General features: G+C 47.7%; 1 long non-coding RNA gene across 1 annotated transcript; it reads left to right on the top strand.

The window, feature by feature from the left end:
* The first annotated feature begins 5,263 nt into the window (after window positions 1-5,263).
* LOC135974500 (uncharacterized) lies at window positions 5,264-11,174 on the top strand. The gene is made up of 2 exons (XR_010591759.1): window positions 5,264-6,168; window positions 9,790-11,174. It is a non-coding gene; the product is annotated as an uncharacterized LOC135974500 (long non-coding RNA).
* The last annotated feature ends 2,133 nt before the right edge of the window (window positions 11,175-13,307 follow it).

The following is a 13,307-nucleotide window of genomic DNA, read 5'->3' as shown; positions in this document are numbered from 1 at the left end:
ATTGAAATCACATCAGTGAGGCACGTTTTTTATAAGTTCTCCTTCAGAGTAGGGCTTTTTCACAGGGGCTATGTGCCAGCCCACATAATAGGAGGCTAACGTTACAGTCTGCGATCAGTTGGCAAATCTGGTGAAGAACTGGGCTTCTACAGCTGTTTGTTTTTTCAAAGTTTTCAGTTTTAAAGTGCGGAGTTCAGAACCTTGTGGGAATTCTTGATCCGTATGTGCATGGCTCGAAGCGTAATGAGCTGCAAGTTTGAAGATTTCAAATGAGAAAAACATGTCTGGCAAAGAAGACACACAGCCTTACCATTACGTTCAATTAAAAAGTATTTATTCTCCCACTCCTGTTGGAAGCCTCGATTTTCATCTGTGTATTTTCTTTTCGGTTTGCACTTGCCTTCCATTGTTAGATGGTGTAAGAAAAATGTTGATAAAAATTTCCACACCAGCTAGTCACCGTGTGCTTTATTCAAGGAGACACTGGTGCTGGCCAGGGCTGCTGGACCCCTGGCTCTGTCCCAGGCCCTGCCCCCCACTCCACCCCTTTCCCCAAGTCCCCACCATCTCTTCCCACCTCCTCCCCCGAGTAAGCATTGCAAAACAGCCGATCGCAGTGGGCAAGAGGCACAGGGAGTGAGGAGGAGGCGCTGGGTGAGGGAGGGGTGAGGCTGCACACCGCATCCTCGCTCCTCCCCCCTAGAGCCTCCTCAACACCGCGAAACAGCTGAACTCTAGAGGAGGGAAGGGGGCTGCATGCCATGTCCTCACTCCGCCCTGTCTCCCCAGAGCCTCCTGAATGCTGCAAAACAGCTGATCACAGTGGGCAGGAGACATGGGAGAGGGAGGAAGAGGCACTGATTGGGGGAGGCAGTGGGAGAGGGAGAGGGGACTGATAGGGCTGCCAGTGGGTGCTGAGCACCCACCATTTTTTCCCCAGAGTTGGCTCCTAGCAGGAGCCACATATTATCTTCTCAAGAGCCTCATGCGGCTGTGGAGCCACAGGCCACCCCTGAATTAAAGGAATGAGACTGGTGTAATTTTTAGGAGTGTTTGTGCAATGACGTTTGCGTAACAATTAACTGCAGTTGCATTATGGAATGGAGTCCGTATGTTTCTTCAGCATCGCATATGGGGGAGGGGTGTTTGCTGGATGTACCAGGTGTCATTTACAGGAAGTCTTCTTTATCGTACTAGTTTATGAACACTCCGTCTAGCTATTGGAACTGGTGGTAGATGAGGGAGAAATTCCTCCCTGAGACAATATATTCTTGAATGCATTGCACATCGGCATTGGCCTTTGTGGAATCAAACTGCTACATGTGTAAGCCTGCCAAGGTGCAAACTTGAGAAAGGGCAACATATGTTGTTCCTTCTTTGAATACAGTTGATCCAACATCAACCATAACAGAATCTAAGTTCAAGCCTTGGAATTTGTGAATGGACACTACATAGGAAATGATCAATGGAAACTGTTTACAGATAATAGACAAAAATCATTAACAGAAATGTCACTGAAACTCCTAACATGGGTTGAGACTGTCCCAGCTTATCATATTTAACAATGATTTCCTCCACAAATTGGTTGTGCATGTCATATTGGATGTATTGCACAAAGCCCATTCCTCCATTTACCAGGTCATTTTTAATGTCACTATTACAGCAAGGCATAACTCTACATTGCCAAGTGATGGCTAGGGAGGTGTCTAAGCCTGCCGTTCTGGAGACATCTTATCTTGCTGCTGATTTTATTACTTACCCCTTTTACTAATCTTGGAGTCATGTTAAGTACATCTAATATGTCTAGGGCAGGAATTAGCATAGTGCTGTCATTATCTCTTTCAAGCATCATTTTATTAAAGTTATTACATGCTTTCAGTGTAGGCATGAGACAAACAGGAGCTGTTCATTGTTTGCCAAGGTCTTAAAGATTTCAGCAGCTTCCATGTACACACCCATCTCAGTTTTGACAATGCACTCCCCAATCTGACTAATGTCATTTGCTTCCAAGTTTCCAACATACACTCATTTAAAAAGGTGGCCATATTGCTCATCCTTCCATTGCCACACATTAATTTGCAGTTCTGCTTATTTGAAAAATTGCCAAAAGTTCACATGCCTATGTGATGTTGTTGACATGAACTGTGACCATATAGATCATTGTTGCAACCAGGGTCGTAAGGTTGCAACAGGTCTTGTGCAGAGGAGGGAAAGTGGGATGCCTATGGAAAAGTTGTAGTTTGCTGGTTATGCTTATGCTGTCTATATGTGTGTATCATTTTTGTATTTGAAGTTATGACTATTGGCTATGCACTTGTATCTCAATGTGTTTGATTCTAAATAGCCTCAGTGAAGCATTTGGTCAGCTTCTTGAGAAAGGGCTATTCTCAGTAAGTGCCCAATCAAGAAACACTTAACTGACAATGGACTTTGGGAGACGCCACTCCACGTCTGAGCTTTCCTGGGAATGTTCAAACTAACATGTAAACAATGGCGTCGGCCTGCAAAAAGCTGAATCATTCATAGACATGTGACTTGCCTAGAAGCTACAAACTCCATCCTGTTGCTATGATTTTGCACAGGAGAACAAAGGGGTTTTCACCCACAAGAGAAAGAATATAAAAGGCCCTGGAAACCCCTCCATTTGGTCTTCAGCTGGCTTAAGAGATGGCCTCTCCACTCCCAAGAGATGCCTGAAAGAAACTGGAACAAAGGACAGTAACTATGGGGTGTGAGTGATTGCTGGACCCAGACTAAGAAGGAGCCCAGTCTGTGAAAGAAGCTTATTGGACCATCTCTAAGGGTGAGTGTAGTGAGTCGGTGTGGCGCCCCTCCTGCCCAGAAGAGGGAGCCCACGTGCAGGCACCAGAGTGGGTGGGACCACCACCGCCTGTCCCCGCCCCCCGGAAGTCAAGGGGCGGGACAGGAAGTATAAAGGCCGGCCGCCAGAGCTCAGTCGGCGGCCAGCCACCGCAGGGAGCAGACGTGTGGCCGGGAGCTCCCGGCCAGGAGACCGTCGAAGACCGAGGCCTGGACCCTAGCTGGCCTGAGCTACCCCGGGCCCGCTACGAGGAGGAGCCGCCGGAGCCCGTTCACGCCCGCCACTGGGAGAATCCCTGGGAACCGCACCCCACTAACCCTGAGGGTGAGACTGGACCCGAACCCCTTCGCCCCTGCTGCTATCCAGAGGAGCCGCCTGAGGACCATTGGCCGGACTTCCCGGCAGAGCTACCGGACTTGCCGCCGAGCCCGGGCAGAGAGGAGCCCATGCAGATGGACTGGCCCGATCCCGGCGCGACGAACGAGGTAGGCTTTGAGGGGGATCATGGAAGCAGCCCGGGGGTAGCTGACCCCGGTCCGGCTGTAACCGAGTGTGAGCCTATGTCAGTGTGTTGCGGTCTGGATACCCCACTGACCCGCAGCGGCAGCAACCGCTGTTAGGGCCCCGGGCTGGAACGCAGTGGAGTGGGTGGGCCTGCGTTCCCCCCTGCCACCCTCCGCACGGGTGGCAGGCTTCCCCCTCACCCAACGCTCGGCTACAGAAAGCCTAGGCGTGCCTTACCTGAACTGTTTATCCGTTCAGCCCCTGCAACAAGGGCCTGAGCCTAACTGTGTTTGCCCCGCCCTGATCCAGGGCCTGGGCTCTGAACGGTCTGCTCGCTCAGCCGCTGCAACAAGGGCCTGAGCTAACTGTGTTTGCCCCGCCCTGATCCAGGGCCTGGGCTTTGAACTATTTACCCGCTCAGCCCCTGCAAACAAGGGTCTGAGCTAATTGTGTTTGCCCCGCCCTGATCCAGGGCCTGGGCTCCTGAACTGCTTGCTCGCTCAGCCCCCTGCAGTCAAGGGCCTGAGCTTTAACTGTGGTTGCTCCGACTCTGCATCAAAGAGACGGAGTTTCGGGACTAACTGACTGCTTGTTCCCACAGTAGTGAGTCGGTGTGGCTCCCCTCCTGCCCGGAAGGGTCGAGCCCCGGCTAGGACCTACTACAGTGAGATTTACCTGTATGCAGTTTCTTAATGTATTAGACTTAGACTTGCATGTTTTGTTTCATTTTGCTTTGTAACTTACTTTGTTCTGTCTGTTATTACTTGGAACCACTTAAATCCTACTTTTTATACTTAATAAAATCACTTTCGTTTATTATTAAACCCAGAATAAGTAATTAGTACCTGGGGGAGCAAACAGCTGTGCATATCTCTTTATCAGTGTTATAGAGGGTGGACAATTTAGGAATTTACCCTGTATAAGCCTTATACAGAGTAAAACTAATTCATTCAGGGTTTGGATCCCATTGGGAGCTGAGTGTCTGGGTGCTGGAGACAGGAGCACTTCTTAAGCTGTTTTCAGTTAAGTCTGCAGCTTTGGGACGTGTGGTTCAGACCCTGGGTCTGTGTTGGAGCAGACTGGTGTGTCTGGCTCAACAAGGCAGGGCTCTGCAGGCCCAAACTGGCAGAGAAAACGGGCTCAGAGGTAGTCTCAGCACATCAGGTGACAGTCGCAAGGGGGTCTCTGTTACCCAACCCATCACAGCCTAATACTGTCAATAGTAATAACATGTAGTTAGTGTGTTAAATACATGTTCTGTCTGACAAGTGTCAGCTACATGAGGTCTCCAAAGAGAATGACATCTTTTCCTCAAAAGAGCAGGTGCTACTCAGTTTTGAGAACCTCTTGAAACCATAGGCATATTAATGCCAACATTGAGTTGGACACCATGCTGATTTCATTCACAATCAGAAGTTTAATTTGTTTCAGTGTTTTTCCAGCCTCTACTAATGCTTCTCCAGTTGGCTATCTGTATTCTGATGACTTTCCATGTTTACTGGAAGCATGAGAAGGTGATGCAATGTGACAGCTAAACCTATAGGTGGAGACATCACACAGGCTAAGGGAGATCCACTTGTGTCCTGTATGAATGTAGAGATGGTATGGATTACAAAGCTTTACCTAGAGCCTGTGGGACCACTGTCATAGAGAAGAAGACTGTAATCTGTACAGGAACATTGCTCTCATAATGAAGTCTGTGCTTAAAAGTGGATGTTGCTTGTGTGACCCTAAGAACGCTTCAGTGTCAGCTGGCAAAGGGTTCGCTGTTCTATAACAGCAGCTCCTAGCAGGCCTGACAAACTCACTAGACCTAGCACACGGCCATCATAATATTTAGCTATAAAAATGTCGTGTGAGATCTTAAATGACAGCCAGGATCACACTGGTGATTAACGTCATTGTGAAATGTATGTACTGACACTATGTAAGGAGTTACATATATATACTGGAAAATGTGTTTTAAGGTCTTGTTGGGGTCCACTAGGCATAGCTACCAGGTAACTCGGGAGAGTGGAAGGCCACAAGTGCCGATCAAGCTCTTTTGCTCTGGGCCTATCTGAACCCCCAAACTCCATCTTGGGAACTCTCACCTACTTCTACGCTAACTGTTTACATGCTCTGAAGTAGGTTGAAGCAGAAATGTAATGTCAGCTTTTTAGCAGATGGCTGCAGTTTCACTCACACTAGCAGAAATAATAGAGATAAGAAGCGGGGTAGTTAGTTTGCAGGCGTCTAACTCAAGGTCGCAAAGATTGAGAAAGTTTTCTCACAAGCTTATGTAGAGCTTATTGTAACAGTTGTCTGGAAGGGAGGGGTAAGGGGGAACAGCCAGACAAAGAGATGTATGCAAACAGTTTGGAGTATAAAAGGTAAAAGTTGTTTGTATTTGTTGCACTGGATTTGAGACATGATGGTCTCCTAGTGCCATTTCAGAGCTCTGAAATAAACTTGGCTTGCTTTCTCCCCTCGGTGTCTTTATTGGTGCCAAGCACACCGGGCGACGGACCATTGTTGTCCCCTCGAGCCCTTTAGGGCAGGCAACAGTTTTGGCGTCCCGGGGTGGGCTCGAGGCTGAAATTTAGCCTTGCCCGGATCCCTCCTGGTGGCCGACGGATTACAGCAACGACTGACGCCCAGCGCGCACCGGTGACTTCATCGGGGGCCTCGGCGGAGACGTGGTTTGCTCGACCCCGGAGGGCACAACGGTGCAACGCACACAGACAGTGGAGAAGCAGCTGCGGGCGACGGTGAGGAACCGGTCCCGCTGATAGGGCAACGGTGGGGAACCGGTCCCGTTGATAGGGCGACGGTGACGGTGCAGAACCGGACCCTTGGATAAGGTAGGAACAGTCCAGTGGGGACTTATCTGTTGTGACCTGGGGACGCCCAGAGTCTGCCTGTTGTGACCTGGGGACGCCCAGAGTCTCCCTTGGTATGGGGCAGGGACAGAGTACAGCCGGCAGGGTACAGTGTACACCTTTAGAATGCATTCTGGTGAACTGGAAGGTGTTTGGATCTGATCAGTTGATTAAAAGTAAATTGAAAAGGTTCTGTACAGTTGATTGGCCTCAGTACCAGCTAGAGTGCCAAGAAAGGTGGCCACCGGAAGGATCATTTAATTACAACACGATCCTTCAATTGCTTTTGTTTTGTCAGAGAACCGGTAAATGGAATGAACATCTCTATGCGTATACGTTTATGGTGTTAAGAAATAGGACTGATATTTTGCTCAAGTGCCATTTGACTCCGACAGGCTCGGTAGTAACGGCTGCTAAACCCCAGAACCCTCCCACTGTTGTAATGCCAGAATCGGTGTCCCCTTCGGCTCCTCCACCCCCACAGGCTTTAGAGAGTACCCCCCCGCCCGTGGGATTGTATCCGTTGATTACTGAGAGTGTGGTAGCCCGTCCAGGAACACAAGAACGGCCAGCACAGATAGTATCTGTCTACTCGCATGTACCTTTTAACCCTGTACATCTAGCTGCTTTTAAGGCAGAGGCAGGAGAATTCTCAACGAATCCAAGCAAGTTCATTTCTATCTTTGAAGGATGTCTAGCTAGTCATAAGCCTGACTGGGATGATTGTAATATACTTATGAGAACCCTGTTGTCTGAAGTGGAGCGGAATCAGGTTATAGCCAAGGCTAAGGATGAAGACAGAGAAGGCATTTAAGGTTTAAAGGGAAAGCTATTGGACACCAGAAGTTGTACAGAGTGGAATCCTCAGAAGTGAGTGTGCTCGTCCTGGTTTGTTGCTTCAAAGTTCTGTACAGAAGTTATGTTACGGGAAAGGTGTATGATGGCAATGAGTATGTGTTAATGGTTGGAGAAGAGGTGTATGAGTGAAGAGTGGAAGGTTCCTTTGGAAGTTAGAAGAAGACGAGAAAGGGAGAAGGAAAGAGAACAGAATGAGTTAACTGAGAGGAAAATACAGCTAGCAGGCTATCCAAGGACAGTTTCACAGCCAAGACTTGGCTGACAACCAAGAGAAAGGGGGGCCTGAATGTGCCCAAGCAACTATGAGATCTGCAAAATACTGCAAGGCATAAGGAAGACAAACGAAGGGTTAAAAAAGCAGCTTTGTTGGACAGTATTGGCCCAGGGATTTAAAAATTCCCCCACTCTGTTTGGACAGGCTTTGGCCAGAGACTTGGAGGAGTGGGATAATTCAGACAGAGCCCTCCTGCTGCAATATGTAGATGACTTGTTGATTGCTGCTGTGGGTCTAATCCCTTGTCTCAGAGCTACTGTGAGTCTCCTAAACTTTATTGGACTGCGAGGATACAGGGTATCTCAAAGCAAAGCCCAAATTGCTCTTTCAGAGGTTCAATATCTGGGATTTCACATCAGGCAGGGAGAGAGACAGCTCTCAAACGAAAGGAAGGAGGCTATCTGCCAAGTTCCCATCCCCAGCAACCGTAAACGGCTTAGGGCATTCCTGGGCATGGCAGGTTTTTGCAGAATATGGATTCCAGAGTTTGGACTGTGGGCTAAACCTCTGTATGAATGTGTTAAGGGAGCGGATCATGACCCCTTTCACTGGTCCCCAGAAGCGGACAGGGCATTTAAAATCTTGAAAAGGAAGCTAATGGAAGCTCCAGCCCTGGGTTTGCCCGATATATCTAAGCCGTTCCAACTGTATGTGTATGAACGAAAAGGGGTAGCTTTGGGAATGCTTACCCAGCTATTAGGTGCCTGGAAGCGTCCTGTGGCATACTTTTCTAAACAACTGGATCAAGTTTCAAAGGGATGGCCAGCCTGTTTGAGGGCGGTCGCAGCTACTGCTCTAGTGCTTGGGGAAGCTGAAAAACTGACACTGGGAGGAACTGTGCAAGTGTATGTTCCCCATATGGTCCAAGCCTTGCTGGACACTAAGGGTGGTCTTTGGCTCACACAGGCTCGGGTTGCTCGGTACCAGGCGAAGCTGTTAGAGAATCCTGAAGTCACCCTGCAGACCTGTCCCTCCCTTAATCCAGCTACCCTGCTACCAGAGACAGAAAAGCAGGAACATGACTGTCTAGAAATCATAGATGTTCAGTATTCTAGCCGCCCAGATCTAAAAGATCAGCCACTCCCAAATGCTGACTTGGAATGGTATACAGATGGAAGTAGTACTGTTGTGGATGGGCAAAGGAGGGCTGGTTATGCTATTGTGTCTCTTCATGATACCGTGGAAGCTGAGAGTTTACTGGCAGGAACATCTGCCCAGCTTGCTGAACTAGTGGCCCTGACTCGTGCACTCGAGCTGGCAAAAGACAAACGGGTTAATATCTTTACTGACTCAAAGTATGCTTTTGGGGTATTGCATGCTCACGCTGGTTTGTGGAAGCAAAGGGGGATGCTAACAGCCCAAGGCTCCCCGGTCAAGCATGGGTCTCAAATTCTCCGGCTGTTAGAAGCAGTACAACTCCCCTCAGCAGTAGCAGTGGTGCATTGCAAAGCCCATCAAAGGGAAGATCAAGATGTAACCAAGGGTAATGCCAGAGCAGACAGGGAAGCTAAGCGAGCTGCTACCCTGAAATCAGCAACTGAGGAGAATGCCCAAATGCATGTCCTCATCCCATCAGTGGGTGAGCTTGCAGCCCCTCAGTACTCCCAAGAGGACAGAAACCTGGCTGACAGTCTCGGTCTCCAGGAAAAAGAGGGATGGCTTTATTCCACAGAGGGAAAAATCCTCCTGCCCAAGGGCTTGATTCAACCAGTGTTGCAGAAACTGCATCAGACCACACACGCAGGCAGAGAGGCTCTTACCCAGCTCATGAATAAATATTTTCTAACCTCCGGACTTAAACCCCTAGCATCACAGGTACAAGCTGAATGTTTAATCTGCCAAAAGAATAACCCTCGACCAGGAGTAGCAGTGCCACCAGCCACCCTGGAACCTACCCCAGGCCCAGGATTGGTGTGGCAAATAGACTTTACTGAGTTTCCCAGGACCCAAGGGTACAGGTACCTTCTCGTCTTAGTGGATCGATTCAGCGGATGGCCTGAGGCCTTCCCATGTTGCAACAACACTGCCAAAACAGTGGCTCTTAAGTTTGTCAAGGAAATCATTCCTCGCTTCGGCCTTCCTCAGTGGATGGAATCTGATAATGGAACACACTTCACATCTCAAATTGTTCAAAAGATATCAAGTGCTCTGCAAATCCCCTGGAAGCTCCACACACCCTGGCGACCACAAGCCAGTGGAGTAGTGGAACGCACAAATCAGACACTCAAGCGACACCTCTCAAAGGTCTGTCAGGAGGCCTCTCTTAAGTGGCCTGATGCCTTGCCCCTTGTGTTACTTCGCATTCGTGCTCTCCCTAAGGGTAGGATAGGGCTTAGTCCCTTCGAGATTATGTTTGGAAGAGCATGGCCTATGAATGGTACCCCAGTTCTGGCAGGGGAATGGGAAATGGGGTGTGGTTTCTTGTCTCAGTACATGTGCTCTCTGTCTGCTGTTCTTTCTTCTCTTCACAGGTATACCAAAGATTCACAGCCTCTTCTGCTGGATACTCCGGTCCACTCCCTGCAGCCTGGTGACTCCGTTCTCGTGCGGACCTGGAAGGACGAGCCTCTCCAAGAGAAGTGGAAAGGACCCCACACCGTCCTGCTTGTCACCCATACAGCGGCAAAGGTCGAAGGACACAAGAACTGGATTCATCACTCTCGACTGAAAGCAGTGCCCGCTCCTAAACAGTGGACTGTCCAGCCTGCGGAGAAGACTGCTAACGACGATTTGGGACTTAAGCTGTTATTCAAAAGACAGTAAGGGTCGCTGGGAATGCGTTGTGATCTTTCTGAACAGTCACAGCATACTCCCCGCGAGAACCCTGAGCATTGGTTTTATTTTCTCACAGAAGGCCGACCTGGCCTATGTATTTGGTCTTGTTATTTTTTTGACTTGTTTAGTGTCAACAATTCTTCTTATCTTCTGGGCATTTGGGTTGTTGTAATTGTATGTGCCCTTATTGGAGAAGAGTGTTGTACCTATGTCCCAGAGTTTTCACAGGACATTAACAAGCACATCTTGTCAGCTGAACGGGCCTTTAACCAGTGGAAGGCCCAGGAAGGAGAACCCACTATTTTGGATTCCCTTTGGGGTTGGATACCTGGTTTAGGAGAACTAGGGGATATAGGGGGAAACATTGTTCGCATTTTGCTCACAGGTGTTGTGGTATGTTTTGTTCTTGTTCTTTTGCTCATTTGCTGTAAAGTGCTCATACGTAAGATTTGTACCTCCCATACCCCAGAAGTTCCCTTATACCCTCTCATTGATAATCCTGATTGCATGGAGCTTAATCACATTTTGTCTTTAGAGTATGAGAAAACTCTGACAAAGGTTTGTTGAGTGTTCTCAAAGGAGGGATTGTTGGGGTCCACTAGGCATAGCTACCAGGTAACTCGGGAGAGTGGAAGGCCACAAGTGCCGATCAAGCTCTTTTGCTCTGGGCCTATCTGAACCCCCAAACTCCATCTTGGGAACTCTCACCTACTTCTATGCTAACTGTTTACATGCTCTGAAGTAGGTTGAAGCAGAAATGTAATGTCAGCTTTTTAGCAGATGGCTGCAGTTTCACTCACACTAGCAGAAATAATAGAGATAAGAAGCGGGGTAGTTAGTTTGCAGGCGTCTAACTCAAGGTCGCAAAGATTGAGAAAGTTTTCTCACAAGCTTATGTAGAGCTTATTGTAACAGTTGTCTGGAAGGGAGGGGTAAGGGGGAACAGCCAGACAAAGAGATGTATGTAAACAGTTTGGAGTATAAAAGGTAAAAGTTGTTTGTATTTGTTGCACTGGATTTGAGACATGCTGGTCTCCTAGTGCCATTTCAGAGCTCTGAAATAAACTTGGCTTGCTTTCTCCCCTCGGTGTCTTTATTGGTGCCAAGCACACCGGGCGACGGACCATTGTTGTCCCCTCGAGCCCTTTAGGGCAGGCAACAGTCTGAATCAAAGCCAGGTGGACCAATAAATTTTGCCAGACAAAGAATGTATATTCACCTGGCTGCCTCAGTTGACATGTAAATTAAGCATTGTAAGCCAACACAATGAAAGACCTATTTGCGTACAAAGTCAGCATAAGGCGGTGAAGTCAACATGAAGTCAGCACACCAGGGAATAAACCCCCAGGGGATCATCCTGATTTTGGGGACAAAACAATGAACTTTGGGGATATAAGGAGAAAGCAAAAGGACATTGTTTTATTCTTCAACAAGGAAACAAAGAGGACAGTGCTTTCTGCATTCATGAAAGAGGGATTCCAGCCATGCTGGGTGGAGATGCTGGGACATTGCATTAGGTGAGATAAAGGTTTAGACTGTTAAAGTTACGTTTAGACTGTAGAAAGTGTGTTATACTTTGTGTTTTATATGTGATCCTTTTTGTTTCCATTATTATCCTTACTTACTCTCTCTTAAATCTGTCGTTGGGGGGCCCCGTGCCAGGGCACCCTGTGTTTCACTGTAAATCCGCCTCTGTCTTCTAGGGAAATCAAATCAGCAGCACGCCTAAATATATATCCTTCATTTTGACAGTCCTTCAGCAATATGTGTTACAGTGATGCCTTTGAAATGCATTTATCAAGTGATGTAGTGTAGGGGAATCCAGTTCTTTGGGGAGCAAGCATGTGGCATATTTCTGCAGTGTTGCTTCCAAACAGTGGTGCGTCCTCTCCCCATAGCAGCATATGAATGGGGTGCATCGCACATTCATGACTCTCATATTCCACCAGCCAAAAGAAACATTACTCTGCCAGTGAAGGATTGTCTTTTGAAAGAAGAAAGCAAAGCATAGCAGCACATCTGGAATGAAAGTGTCAGAACACGTTCACAGGATCCGTAACACAGAGTGCTCCGACTGACATGTTTTCAATGACTCAAACATCTTGATTTGCCCAACAGAGCATTTCCAGAAGTTGAACTATGGATTCACCAAAACGTAGTGTGCCAAACCAGCATAGCGTGCACTGAACCTCAGATTGTGTGAGATGTCAGTACTCCTTGGTCGCGCGCATGATGGGCAGGATATTCTTGAAAGTAATGTAAAGACTGTCATCCTTTTGTGCCACACTGTCTAGTAACTGTTGAGCAGTTAGCTGTGTGGGCAGTGCTAGCTGCTAGTGTACTCAATTCCCTCTCCAGTAGCAAGTGGAATAAATATTGCATGTGTCTGCAGAATTGCAGATCTACAGAATTAATGGGACTGCTCCAGTATTCACATTTGGAAATTGATACCTCCTGCCTGTCGTGAAATCCCCCTGTACCGTGTGGGAAATGTTCAGACATGTTGCTTCCAGTATTTTCTTTTACACACTAAGGAGTGAGTCATTGACAGGTTCCATTTGACACAGATCAGTATTGTCCCCAACTGGATCTTGACTATGTAATGGTGTATTGTGTACTGGTTGTATATGGGTTCCCTTAAGTGCTGCTGCATATTATAACCATATGGTAATTCAGACTGGGAGCTTATGCAATGTAATGTACAATATATGCACTTATTTTAATTTGCAAATTGCATTCCTTACTTGTACAAAATGTATCAAGTCTTGCCAAGTATGCTGGTTTTTAGTGGCAACCCCATTGACTAGAATTAACAAGTGCTCAGGGATATCAGTATTTTCTCCAATGGTTACAAGAGTCTCCCATAAAGGTAAAGCAAGATAAAGTACGGTACTTTTTCTTTAACTGCATGGATTAATTGTTTGGATAGAACGTTTCCCCGTTTAGTATTTAGAAATACCACTGTGTCACGTGCTGGGTGGTCCTTTAAGAGGGGTCAGGCTTGACCTTGCTTGTGACCATCAGCTACACTCCCTGCTGATCCTAACCAGCTGGGGATCAGGTTGCCATGGCTAATGATTGGACCTAGCTGAGAGAGTAAGGGGATTTTCACAAAGAGCTGAGAGCTCAATTAGGGCACCTGGTTGCACCTGGAGGGTGGGCCAGACCCAATTCAAGATGAGTCCTAGATGGGGGAGGATCTGGGTGGTTACTA

The sequence above is a fragment of the Chrysemys picta genome, chromosome 1 (genome assembly GCF_011386835.1).
Source record: "Chrysemys picta bellii isolate R12L10 chromosome 1, ASM1138683v2, whole genome shotgun sequence".
NCBI lineage: Eukaryota > Metazoa > Chordata > Testudines > Emydidae > Chrysemys > Chrysemys picta.
Note: the sequence above shows the minus strand (reverse complement) of the source record. Positions and strands in the feature narration are given on the sequence as shown.